The 14,473-nt window shown below is 37.8% G+C and overlaps 1 long non-coding RNA gene across 3 annotated transcripts in view; it reads right to left on the reverse strand.

The window, feature by feature from the left end:
• LOC124170550 overlaps window positions 1–14,473 on the reverse strand; it is a 72,462-nt gene that overhangs the window by 19,929 nt on the left and 38,060 nt on the right. For all 3 annotated transcript variants that reach the window (XR_006867501.1, XR_006867503.1, XR_006867502.1), the window contains exon 3: window positions 7,293–7,382. This is a non-coding gene — a long non-coding RNA (uncharacterized LOC124170550). The remainder of the gene's footprint in view (window positions 1–7,292; window positions 7,383–14,473) is intronic.

The raw sequence follows: 14,473 nt of genomic DNA on the forward strand, positions 1-14,473 counted from the left end.
TTGAGGCAATTAAGGGATTATCGATTGATATTTAAGCCAGGAGGAAGAAATGCTTTGAATAGCCATATGTGCGTCAATTCAATGGAATTAAGTTTGAGTGGGTGGTCTGTGGGGGGAAGGGAGGCCAAAACTGATAGGTACATTGTAGCAATCATTGAATTGACGCCGATGAGTGGCCGCATGTTTCGCCACTGGGAGGGACGCAAAGTGAGAGGAAGTGCACGATGCCCTGTGGTTATTGATTTTTAGGTTAAGGGGGGTTGAGGATTTGCCTATATAAAAGGAGGGACAGTGTTGGCATTGAATGAGGTAAACTCCATTCTTGGAAGTACAGGAGGCCGCAAAGGGGTGGTGGTAGACAGGTGACAAGATGACTAGGGATAGAAGGAGGGGCAAAAATTTGGGAGGTTTTGCATCTAGGATGACCACAGGGCGAAGTAGTGGGTGACTTCTGTAAGAGGTTAGTTGAGCGGAATAAATTTGAAAGGTTAGCAGGTCGTCTGAATGTGACAGTAGGGGGTTTGGGAAAAAGATTGGCTGTCGACTTATTATTTTTTAGAATAGGGAAGAGGTCTTTGAGGATAGATTGCAGGGATTGTATTCCAGGAAAGTAAGTGGTGCAGAGGGTAAGGTCACGTGGTTTGCTTCTATTGCATGGTTCAGCGGGGCAGTTTGCTGGGGGGAGGGGGGGTGTTTGAGAATTTTTTTATACAGGAGGGACTCTGGGTAGCCTCTATGGATGAGGGAACGGTGAAGGCTGTGAAGAAAATTATTCAGGGCATCAGGATTATTACAAATACGGTGGCCTCGAATGGAAAGGGAATAGGGAAGGGAGCGTTTAGTGTGGGAAGGATGACAACTGCTAAAATGAAGGTACTGCTGCTTATTCGTGGGTTTTACATGGACAGAGGTGAGGAATTTGTTGTTGACGAGAGAGATATTGACATCAAGGAAGGTAATCTGCGAAGTAGAAATGGTTGATTTTAATTAAATAGTTTTATTTTTTATTAGATAGTTTTATTTAATATTGTACTTGCGGATCTGCATCTACATAACTCAGTGAGGGAAATTCAAACAAGGCAAACCATTTCCTTTCTCCGCCGTCCAAATACGCACCGATCACCGAGTCTCCCCAAGCCAGAGCATGACTCGCGATGAACTCCGTAGCATGGAGGCGCATTCGACGGCATCATGTGCGCACATTGGGAACGCTACTCTGAATTTTCCTTCGCCTATCTCAACGAAACGGCAAAAATCACTACGGGCTATAGCAAGGTTTCTTTTAAGGTATACAAGACAGTAAAGAGATGATTCGAAGGGCCACTTATTTGAATGCAGTTGATTTTGAAGACGTTTTTCCGGAATGACTGACGAGCACATTGCCAGAACGCGTTTTTCTTTCGATCGAGAATGATATGTTCCTATCTTGATTTAAGATGCCTTTGTCAGCAGGCGAAAGGGGGAAAAGAAGTCAGCTTGTTGGAGGCAGGCTTATTCATAGCGGAAACGTAGCTAAGGATGAATAAAAATTGAAGCACCGTGTACTACTCTGAGAAACGCAACAGAGGCATTGAAAAATCGTAGAAGACATCCACCTGAGAAGTGACCGATTAGGACCTAGGTGTAAACCTGAGATGTTTTTGCTTGCAGATAATAAATCGAAATGCTGCTGAGATTTCAAATTTAATAAAAGGAGAGATATTGTCCCAAGTGAAGTGTGAATTCAATGGAGTATATTTTTCGTTCTTCATTTTTTTCCGCATTAACTGAGATATTTTATTTGACCCTTAAATACTGTAAAAAATAATTTGACATCAATATGTCGAGCATTGATTTAATATTACGAAATTGGTTTTCAAAAAATAGAAGGAAAGTGAGTTATATAATTGCAGAAAATAAAATTTTTTTTTGCCACTAGTTAGGAATAAATAAAATGTTAATTTTGTTTTGCGAGTTATGGAATTTACCTCGAAAAATTGTGTCGTCAATCAAAGGCTATAGCGGGTTAAGATGGTAAAATCTGCACTGGGCTGAAATCTTATTTAGGATTATGCACTCGAAAGTAAATATTTAGAAACCCCTTCAGCGAAATTTTTAGATGCCTAGGTGGTCCCACGGTCCTTTTATGGTAAAAAACGTGTTTTTTCGAAAAACATTTTTCCTGAGCGATTCTTTGCTTTAAAAAATCTGAAAAAATTCATGAAAGTATATTTTTATGCCCAAATACACCCTGATTTTTTTCATACTTTTTGGGTCAAAATTGAGTTTATGAAAATTATTTTAATTTTTTCATGAATTTTTAGGTTATGTTAGTAATATTTGGCAAACTTTTAAAAAATCATTTTTTGTGTATTTTTTATTGTTCTTTTGAATGGCCGTGTTAGATTTGCCATTTTTACTCCGGAAAATCTTCAAAATTTGAAAAAACCCAATTTTTGGTGTTTTCCCCATACTTTTTAGCAGATAAACTCTACCGCATGTCAATTAATAACGATTTTTAAATTATATTTTCGTTTTTTTAAGTGGTGGGATCAGATTTGCCGTTTGAGCTTTAAAGAATCTATAGCCCAGCGTATTAGTGAGCTCCCTGAATACATTCTGCACGGTATACAACTGCTACGTAAAATCTCTAATATGATAAAAGGGAAAACAATAAAAATTAAATATAAACTACGCTTAATTACCATCATTTTATTCAATTTTGAAATTTTATCGAATTCGAATTACAATTGTGGTAGAAGCCGCATACTTTAACAGCTAGTCAATGAGTATTTTCGCATTTTAAAGGGAGACTTGGAGTCTTTGTGAAGATTATTTTGTTAAGATTATTTGAATGTGTTTGGGAGGATAATACAGAACTATTGGTGAATTGATGAGATATATTGTTGTAATGGCACGCTGGGGATATTGTTTAATTATGTGTGCGGGACTGTTGCGAGGAGTGTGCAGTTTGGCTGAGGGAAATATATTGTTGACAGTCGGTCGTCGCTCGAGAAATGAACTGATCGGTGGTATTTTCGGTGCGCGACATTTATTTGAAATAAATCAACATTCCGCCCTGATGATGAGTGCCGAGACGGTACTTGAAACGTTGGCCGTTATAAAAACATTAACCCGGTGGGAATCCCGAGAAGAGTTTACCCACATTATTCGCCGAGAAAGTGTAAAATCATATTTCACAATGAACATTTTGGTTATAGCATTTATAAATAATGAGCGGCGGAACCGATTTGAATCATTTTTGACTTATTATAATACCGTAAGGAAAACATTTAATAAAACTACAACAATTAGTATTACAATTGCTTGTCAGAAAGGCATTTTCTCTATCTACATAGGGTTGACCAGGGCATGTTACGCAGAATTTCTTTCTGTGAATTTTCTAATTTTTATGTTTTAACTTATCAAAATTTAGACATTGTGGTTTTATGAAGCAGTTAATAAAGTCCAAATTGTGGCGAGCCATTTATAACTCGGTTTGGTAAAAGTGCACTCCGTAAACGTGCCCCGTAAGTAAACGAACCCGAGTGTACACTACACATTTGGGTTTATTCTGCACTAGCACCTTCTGATATACAACAGTTTTTGCTTTGTTATTAGACGCACGAACAAATGAAGCGAATAGTTTACCAACACTGAACATGACACATATAATTGTTCATGAGAAAAACATGGATTTCCTAAATTCAGACTACAAACACTCAACGGTTGACATAGGAATTAGCTAATCATCATCGCGAATGAAACACGAAGCCGAAATTTGAATTTATTTGAACTCTTAGGGCATATCAGATGGGATCATGGGAATCCTTGGAATGAGAATATCCTCATCTTCGAATTTTCCTTTGAATATAACCGCGTGAATCACATTGATTATCGTTTTTTATCACCTAATATGTTCCATTGCATATTTTAGGTTTCAAAGGTTCATGACCACCGAGTCAACCTTCTGCTGTACATTTTGCGTTGGTCACACCTAAGAAGTTTAAAAATGCAGATGGATAGTTGGTGACTTCATCTATTTTTGTAACACAGTCAATAGATTTGAGTGAATGCAGAATACCGATTATTTGCAAATTTCGAACTTTCGAAGAAGTAATCCACATCTTTGTCCTGAGCCGCCAAAATTGCTTGCTCGCTCTAAAATTTGTGATTATTGTGCTCATCAGTCATGTTCGAGAGCACTTTGTTGAGGAGTTCATCTTTCGATGAAACGAAATTGCAAAAATGCCGAGGATATGAAATAAATCCGCTCGATTCGTCGACAAGAACACGGCCTTTACCGATAGTCAAACATTTTTATGAGGCTCACTTATTAAATTGGTAAAAACAAAACAGATCATTTAGTAAGTAGAATGACCGACTTGAACTTTCCTAAAAATGTCCCCTAGCATCCATATTAATTTCTTCCATGAACTGATATTATTTTTAAATGTTAATTCTGCTATTCGAGGTTGATACGAATCCAAAAAATTCTATTCATCTAGAAAATCGTTCAAACATATGTAGCCGTTCTCGAGTTACAAATAGTGTAACTAACACGATTTACGACTTTTTTATGAATATAAATATACTTCGATTAAATAAATAAATATCATAGAAACACTGAAAAAGGGACACTCACAAAATGTTTTTCAGACGTTTCTCTGGGGTTACCCACCATTCTCAATGCGTGAGACAGGATTGCTGATGTCTTCTGTGGAGTTTAGGGGGGGGGGGAGGTTGAAGGGGTAGATGGAGGTGGGGAGGGATAGGCTGGTGGCTACTGAGCGACGTTTAGCCCTGGCGGTTTGAACGCTGTTTCCACCCAGGTGTGCTGGGTAAATTTTCTGGTAGTATTTCGATTTAGGAAAGGGAAAAGCACTGCTCGAAGGAACTATTTTGTGTTGGAGTACTGGTTCAACGAATGAGGGGGACTTGGTGGAGAGGCGATGGTTGTTCATTCGAATCGAGAATGCCGTGGTGCATTCTCCAATGTAGTAGGCAGGGCAGAAATTGTAGGATAGTCGGCAGATGGAATTAAAGGAAGTATTTAAAGGAAAAAGGAGAAGAGGAAGATTTGTTGATGACTGGTGGGGAGGTGGAGCGAAACAAGAAGCAGCACTTGCATCTTTGGCGGTTGCATGTTGAGGAGGGAGAAGATAGGGGGGCAGTGCGGGGGAGAGAGGGGCGGATGGATCGGAATATTTGCGCACGTTGGGCGCCTTTCTGTAGGTGATAGAAGGGCGGGAAGGGAGGAGATTGGAAGTACTTTGGTTTGCGCTGATGATGGGGTAGAGGTCTCTCAAGATATTTTTTATTTCTTCGGGTTGTTTAGGCCTTCTTCTAATTCATTGGATAAAATTCTAGATTGTGCATTCGCAATAGGGTACAACATCAACAGGTTTCCACTATCAGCTCGCCGATTACTTGGATGAATCCGTTCTGACAAATTAGTTGGATCTTTGCATTGATTGAAAACTAGAAAAGACATTCAACGCAAAACCCAAATGAAGTAGTATGTGATGATTATAAAGGCTATTTGCTGTATGTAAGTCAAGTTGGACGTCATATAATGACACACATATCACCCGTCTCAAGGGACGGGTGAAAAAGTGTGGAGCTCATTGCAGAAAATCATAATAATCAACAGCTTTCTAAACTAATTAATGCAATAATCAACTGCTATGTATGACCCTTCATCGCCAATCTAAAATCACTAAGTGAATATCAACGCTGGGTTTGAATGCATCCCTTACCGTCGGGTTACGGATACCCCTTTTGCAAATCCCTAACGTTCAAAATGTGTACTAGCAATCCATAAAAAGGATACGTCAACCCTTGCCCAACTCTTAACTTGTATATTACCAGTTACCATTTAAAAAAAGTATCTAACGGTTACAGCGAATTTAAATTATTTGAAACCCATTATTTATTACAAAAGGAGTAGCCAAGGAAAAAAAAAGTTGAGATCTTAATTCCGATCAGGGGAATCGATCCAGCAACATTTACTATGACGACGTTGCATCAACTCCACTACGCCACCACGACTTTTGACGTTGAGGTCTTTATAATACATAATATCGGAACAGCAGTGAAAACCGGAGCAAGGGCACAGAGTATGCACACGAAATTAATCATTAAATCCATCAAAGATCAAAACAAAACGAAAAATTTAGTAAGTAACTTCTCCCTCTTTGTTCATATATCTTCACATGGAAGCGAAATATTTGCAGTGCGTGAGCAAGGAAAACAAATGGAGTAAGGGAAACTAAATTTTCTTGAGAAGCAGAAGTGGCGCCACAAACTTTGTCCTAAAACTTTTGAAAGTGACTGTACCTAAACAAACCCGTCTTTCGAACTGCCAAAGCATTTTCAGAGGACTAAATAACCACGTCAATAACTCTGATGGACAAGTTATCTCTTCCGCAAAATTCAGGAATCAAACGTGTGTGCTAGCAAGTTACAATTATTTAATCCTATTTTCAATAAAAAATTTCAGAAAAAAAAACAGTTTAAATATCTTTGGAAAAAAATGAAGTGCTATAATTTAAAAAGTGCGTTTAAACGCAATACGAAGTGTTTTAAACTTCAAAAACAGGCGGTTATATTATTTAGCTGTAACACGCAAATACCTATAGCAAGGATCGCTTAAATATAAAGAATTCTCAACTGATTTCAATCTAGATGCATTCGGAAGAATTGAATGATTAAGTTAGGTGCCATAGCCATAAGTTTAACCATAGTGTAGATACTAACGCGAGGAAATATCAAAAACCTGTTGGCGTTGCAAAGAATGGAGCTCATTTCAGTATATTTTCCGTCAGTTTCTACTAGACAACACTATCAATATTCTATTATTACATTTAAATGTTGTCGAAAACCAATAAGAAGTAGCATCGGGGCATAAACGTCTTAATGTTCCAAGAGAACCCATCTTCTAATTCACCCAGTGCCAACATACTCAAAGAATCACTCGTCAAGCGTATTCAGAAGGCGTTGATATCCATAACAAATATACAAGTGTAGTTAAATTTTAGTCGTCGCCTATATATTAAGAAATTAAGAACACCAAGAAACCTAAACGCACAAATTTCCACGCATCTTTTACGGTATTTTTTCTGGAATTTGAAATTTTTAAAATCTCCATGCTGGGCGGAGGAAGCCAAAAAAAATGTTTATATCTACACTTAAGTATATGACGAAGTGAAAAATCTCTTATTTCAAGTATAGGCGAAGTATTAACAATTGCAACAATTTGGCGCATAACATAATAAAATGTTGTGTTATAATGAAAATTGAAATTAGCTTACCATTTATTCCTCAGGCTCGCTCTCCGAAGAATTCCAAGAAATATCATTCGTGTAACTGACACACCACAAATTTCACATGGAATGGATGCACTGAAAATAACCAAAGAAAGACACACATTAACATAATGCTGATAGTTTACACGAACAGAGAGTACGAAAAGCATAAAATTTGAATTCTTAAATATTATCGCAGCACCATACGACTATTACGATGATGGAAAATTTTAGGTAATAAACGAAGTTGGTGAATAATGATAGTTAATACACTAATTTATTCGATAATCCTCCCTTTCCCAGTCAACACAGTATTCGTAATGAGGTCTTATATGAACTCATACGTTGGACTCCTTTAAGATTCCACATTAAGAGACATGAAAGGGCCTTTAAGACCTCACACTTCATGAGGTCACATGAATGATGTCTTAAAGACCGCATACTTCATGAAGTCTTGAAGACCTCACACTTCATGGGGTCTTCAAGATCACACACACACGAGGCCTGAAAAATCAAGTCATGTATATGTTAATGAATTATAATTTCAATCGTAATTATATATTTCTGCGTGTATAATATTTTTTCTTCCTTCAATTAACTCTTTATATTAAGAGATGGTTTCGTAAACTTCTCCCTCCGATTCTATTAAATAAGCTGACACTTCCACTTTCCGCTAGGTCCGCCATTGTGTTGTCGTGTTATTCTACTGCCTTGAGCTCAGACGTCTAGTTTATGATTAATATCGTGTGTACTCCATGGCCTAGTTCTTGCTCGTGTTTTTCCTTGTGTCTACGAACGTGAATCAGGATTCCATCGGATCTGAGATTGGCACGAACCTTGTGGACATCATGATGTGTTACGTGCACGGAGACTTGGAAGGTAAGTTTCAATGATTTTATGTGTCCGATTCTTTATCCACTTGTTAATGAGAAAATCCATTAATAATACTATTTTCAAAGCTGGTTAAGTTCATGCTTATCATTGATTATCGGTAAATATATCCATGTAAAATATTTAGGTGGAACACGTTCTGTAACGTGCCTTTGTTGTTGTTCACGTTTCATCTCAGGGAAAAATTTTTGCTTTGTAACTGCTTTGGAAGCCTTTTGAAACTGCTTTGGAACACCAAAATCTGCATTGGAACTGCTGTGAAACTCATTTTCACTCATTTGTACCAAAAATTAGAAATATGAAGACGTTTGTAACTCATTTGTGATCCCCTTTGGAACTCCTTTGTACAGAGTGTGTTCGTTTGGATTTGCTTTCTACTCATTTGGAACTACGTTTGAACGATTCGGCAGGATTTCCAGACGTCATCATTCGTATTGTAACTGCTGTGTACGGTGAAAATTCATTTGGAACTCCCTTTGAACGAGATGACAGGATTTCCGGGCGTCATCATTCGTATTGTAACTGTTGTGTACTGAGAAGATTAATGTATAACGGCTTTCCATACGTTTGTAATTCTTTGTGAACAAATCCATGCGATTTATATACGTCATCATTTGTTTTGGAACAGTCTTCTACGCGCCAACATACCATGGCCAGGTTCAGTCTGATACGTTTGGTCGAGAAAACGAAAATTCTTTAATATATGCAATAAAAATGCATACGTGGTTTAATAAGAAATAATCGCAAGTCAGTTAATAGAAACGGAACTACCAAATAATCACTCGAATTAGTTTAAAAATTATTCTATTTTCCTTGTGGCTTAATCGTATTATTGGGTCCGATTTGAAATGCGACGAGATTATCTTCACTACGTACCGAGAATTTTGGTTGCGTATAATAAAGGTATTCAATAACAAATTCATAGCGCTCGCGTTTTTTTTGCGTTTCCAACTATATTATTATCGTAAAAATTCAATGTCTATACTTTCAAAGTATACTTCGCAATTATAAATATTGAGAATTTTACGGCATATTTGCAACCTTTTCTTTCATTGCTTTCGTTCTTTGATATTACCGGAAAAGTAGTATTTTGCATAGATTAATATACATAAAACCATAGAGTAAGTATATAATATACTTACTCTATGATAAAACATACCGATGTATTGTCTTCGCGATCCCTAGGAAATGGTTTATGTCCATATTTGGATCCGTATTTTAGGGCTGAATTTATTTCAATGTCGAGGTTGACAAGTTCGATTACCCGGAAAGGCCTTTTTTCGCATTTCCCATTGCATTTTCAGATATTTAACATGACGGTTTTCAAGAAAAAATATCCAGAAACGAAGGCATTTCACTCAAAAATGGACACTGAATGATCCACATCAACCACGTAAGATCGGAATTAAGCTCTCGATAAGGACTTTCTTGACCACCAAAGTGACTTACCCCTCACTCCCCTATAAGAAAACATGAAACTGATGAAACACTTGTGAAGCTTGTCGAGCTTGAAGGTCTTTCGTTTATGACTATTGCTTTGCAAAGCAATGGAGCTATAGTGAAATGGCGGCACTGCCGCACTTCCATTCGTAATAGTCATTTTGCCTAAATATCCGAAACAGACTAAAATTAACTTCAAGAAAATTGAATACGCCATCTTGAACTGCAACAAAGCAGGTGGCATAGTGTACAAATAAGTTCCAAATGGGTGTCCAACTGGTACAAATCAGTTTCAAAACGGATGAACGAGTGGTACATACGAGTTCCAAATTCAAATCCAAATGAGTCCCATAGCAGTTTCCAATGGAAATCCAAGGCAGTTCAAAATATGTTACAAATGAGTTGATGACATGGTAGGATGCTAAGACGTCATGAACTGCTGTGTACCGTGTTTCAATTCCACAGTAGTTCAAAAGCACATACAAATCAGTAGTACAAAGCAGATAGATGACAGTTCCAAATGACTTACACAGCAGAAATTTTTCCCCGAGATTTCATTCATTCATCGTATCCTTATAAATTTGCTGTTATCGCATTTTAAATTATCTCCGCTAATATACACTATCTCGATCATGTCTAGTACGTGTTCAAGCAATGTTTTTATTATCTCGGGTTCACAAAACAGTTTTCCCTAAGATAATTGAAGTTTATAAACTTCTCAGTTCTCAAAATCATGACGTAAACAAACAAAAGTGCTAACCGATTTATAATTTGCTTGATTTTACTTCGTAATGTAACTTATGGAACGATAAAGCATAGAAATAACGTTCACCATGTATTTAAGTTAACTTCTAAGAGCATTCTAATGCAATAGGAATGTAATTAAGTGTAAGAGTTAATCAAAAGTAGTTCACTAATTCGGTTACTCCTAAAATTAACCAAGTTAAAACGGTCATCTTCGGTGCTAAAACCGGCCCTGGGAGTATTTAGGGACTGCTAATGAGATAAATAGTCTTAATCTGGTTTATTTGATGTTATCATGTTATCAATCATAACTCTCAACAAACTTAAGTTCAATGTTTTTTTGGCAGCCTCTCTTATGAAATGGAACCCGACATCAGCAAGAGGTGTCGCCTTGGAGAGAGCGGAGAGGCAGCGGCTGTATCAAGCGGAGACCGCGTAAAGTATGCAGAGAGAAAGAATTCAAAAACTCGCGATGTTTGTTTATTGACTTTATATTATGAAGAATAAATTTATAAATATCATGAAGTTGTCTATTCCATTTTGTTTTTCTGCCGTATTTCCACCTATGGTTCTCATTAAATGTATTATTTTGCTTTATTTTAATTGGATACGTCGGGTACTTATGTCATCGGAGAATTTTCTTAAATAAAGGTGCGTAAAGTATTTTGAAATCTTAATTAATGGGCTAGTAGGGGCCCCGGCGTTTTATTAGGCTATTTCAAAGCCATCTATCAGAATTATTACGAAGTGGGTAATTTTTCTGGTTCTCCAGGTAGTTCCATTATCACACACGTGGAGGCGCCACATTTGCGCCTATATCATATTGGAACTGTTATAGGAGTCCTTTAAGACCTCTTGACTGAGCTCCTTCAGAGTCGTGTGAGACCGCGAAAAGAATTCCTATACGAGTGCATATGACCTCACGGAGACATCATTATGAGGCCATTTGGGACTCTTTTGTAGGAGTCCTACAAATTCGTCAGACTTTTTTATGACCTCATGCATGAGTCATACGTGTTTACTGGGTTATGATTGCTAAGGTGGTGTAAGTCAACAGTCGGTGAGAGAGAATTTAAGAAAAAAACCGAAAGGTCTTGGCTGGTAAAATTCCGAGTGAATTCCCGAGCATTTGCGGTGAAGTTAAACAATCACCAGCACTTGCTGACTTCATCAAAGGAGAGGCGTATATTTCAACTTTAAAAACGAAATATTAAGGAATATATCTTGAAGGATCTCCGATGAATACCATGCCACTGATAACTGCAAGGTTAGGCAATCTGCGGTTAAATTGCACAGTCATACAAATATTCTACTATTCTCCCGAAAATTCTTTTACAATGTTCTTGCGGCAAGTGCTAAGACGACGTGAAAACTCGATCACTATCTCCTCTTGCCAACGATGGGAGACAAATCATATTTTTAGCTGTTCTCAAAACCCACTCACCCACCCACTCACAAACCCACTTAAAAATCACTCAAGAAACACGTACGGATGACCTTCAAGCACTTCGTCGACGATACACAAATACAGGCATCCCCCGAGTAACGTGCTCAGGACAAACTCTCCCTTTCATAGTGTATATATTATTCTCTTTTAAGTTGGATATAGCAAACTGCAGAATCGCCGTATTCTTCTCTGGCAGCGCTGAAATAGTTATCAACCCTTAGACCCTTAGCACACGCCGATTTTGGACGGCCGTCCACATTCCAATAGTGAACAATGGAAGGGCATGGAAGCTTGCACAATGACCGACCGCGCACCGGCACCGGTAAAAAGTCGGTTAGCTACTGATCATTGCCACTACGGATCTCGGGCGCCGGCTCAACAACCAAGTAACTTATCTTTTGACCTGTAAAAATCCGGCGTGTGTGCAAGCAGCGCTTCACCGGTAAAATATCGGCCGGTATACTACTGGCTATCCAAAATCGGTGCGTGTGCAAGAGGTCTTTCAGTAATCTTCGCAAGAATAAATACTGGCAACAATTCGCAATTCTATGTTACGATGAAGACGAATCTGAGGCGAACAAAATTGATTATTTTACGATATTAGTTCCCCTTAGTCACCATAGGCTAGAAATGATCAAAAGCCTTTAAAACTTGAAAAAAAACGAGCGTTGTGTGACAGGGATTGTTAATATAATATGAAATGCATACCTCTAGGACCACTTCAGCGTTTAACAGGGGATAATTCGAATAAAAACGGAAGCCAGCCAAGGCCGGGTAAATCGTAACAAAAGTAAGTATTTGATACAAAATACACTCATAAGTACGATTAACATATTTAACAGTGCTATCATAATTAATATGCATTGACTCCTAACTTGCCCGCTTGACTCCTTGAATTTCCGGAGCGCTAAAAATGTCATTGCTGCGTATTTAGATATTTTTCTTGCCTTGCCCTCTATTTATTAATGATGAAAAATGAGCACCAGAGCACTCATATTAGGCACAGAATTAGCCCTCACAAAATCACAATCCGAAGGCATTTCTCACCACGGCATCCACAAATTCAAGCACGGCTCGGAATACGGCGTTCACCGAAAGCGTGTAGTCAGCGAGGTAGCTGTGTGTGACGTCACAGCCATTCGATCCTGACTTCCCGCCGAAACAGGCCGTTTCAAAGGCGCACAAATTTCAACGGAGCACTAAAGAAAATGTAATGCACCTATTGCAGAATTTTTTTCACCAATGTGAATTATTAGCCAAAACTCACCGTTATCATCTACTTAAATGGGTATTTTCGTTTGAGGTTAACACCCCTATTGGCTTGAAAATACAAAGGTAGATCAAATTTGTTATGCTTCGGAAAAATTATTAAATTTTTTAAGTAATTTGAAACAAGATATAAAGTTATGTGGATAGTAGAAGAAACTCTTGTCTTACTGATTTGGAATTGGTTTCTCCAAGCTGCAATTTGATTTTAATTTTGATGATGGTGATAAAAATGTCTCTGATAGCTAACTTAAATATTCCAAAGAGCAAATCAATGACGTACATTGGATCTTTAGGTATTCCTAAGTACCTCTTGCGGTAACTTCATTATTAAGTCAATTATATTATTGTTTCCACCAACTCCAAAACTGCCAGCTGAGTATGTGCTCGAGAATATTTCATCAACAAAAATTATGTTTGGCGACTGTATGGCAATCTCTGGTGTACTAAATCTAAGACTAAGTTGGCATCAATTAACTTCGGTGATCATTGAATAGTAGTATAAACATTATTCTTAATCTTTCGTAAATTATTTTCCTTCAAATGATTCAATAAAAATTGTTTTCGATCGAAATCCGTTCGACTTATTTAGGAAGACCGCAAGTAAAACAGTATATCACATTAACTGACGTTCTAATATATAAAAATGGAATTTAACATACATATAAAACTAACATTAAAATGATATGCACAGCAATAATACGATGTTTTTCCGCTGATTTTTGGTCATCTCGCCTTGCTGCAGTAAACAATTTCCTTCGCACACGAGAATTAAGGGGCATTGCATTAAAACGTTCTCCCGGATTTCTCATTGTGGTCGATTTACAAAGCGGTAAAAAGCAATATATATATACGCCTTCTTCCTAATTCCCTCCATTTTCACCCTCGTTATTTTTTCGCAGACGAAGGATCACAGGTTTGTTGACGGGATTAACGGGTTCCGCGAGAAGTTCGCTGTGTGTGACGTCAGCATGCCTTCGGCAACCATCGTGCCCTCTCGGAGCGTTTGAGCCGACCCTCGTATTCCACACTTTTTGCTTAGCCTTTTAAGGGTTAAATTTTTTAATAAAAAAGCGCTGAAACTGCCGCCAGTATCCCCTCGGTGTGTACTTTCATTTACGACAGTAAAAAAAATTGGTGAACAACCCTATCATTAGCCGCGTCCGGCTTTCCATACTATCAGGGGCTGCGGCGGACTGCGCGCGCGGCAAAACATCGATTTTTATTTTGCGTGATACTAACGGTAGTTGTTGATTTTTTTGGATGGACACTCTAAAACGTTTGATGTAATTTTAACTTAAATATCTCGAGGTAACTCGGAGATCCTTTCTTTTATAATCGTACGTGAACACAAAATTTCGACGAAAAACAGAGTCCTCCAATTTGTCAATTTGTATCG

The sequence above is a fragment of the Ischnura elegans genome, chromosome X (genome assembly GCF_921293095.1).
Source record: "Ischnura elegans chromosome X, ioIscEleg1.1, whole genome shotgun sequence".
Classification (NCBI taxonomy): domain Eukaryota; kingdom Metazoa; phylum Arthropoda; class Insecta; order Odonata; family Coenagrionidae; genus Ischnura; species Ischnura elegans.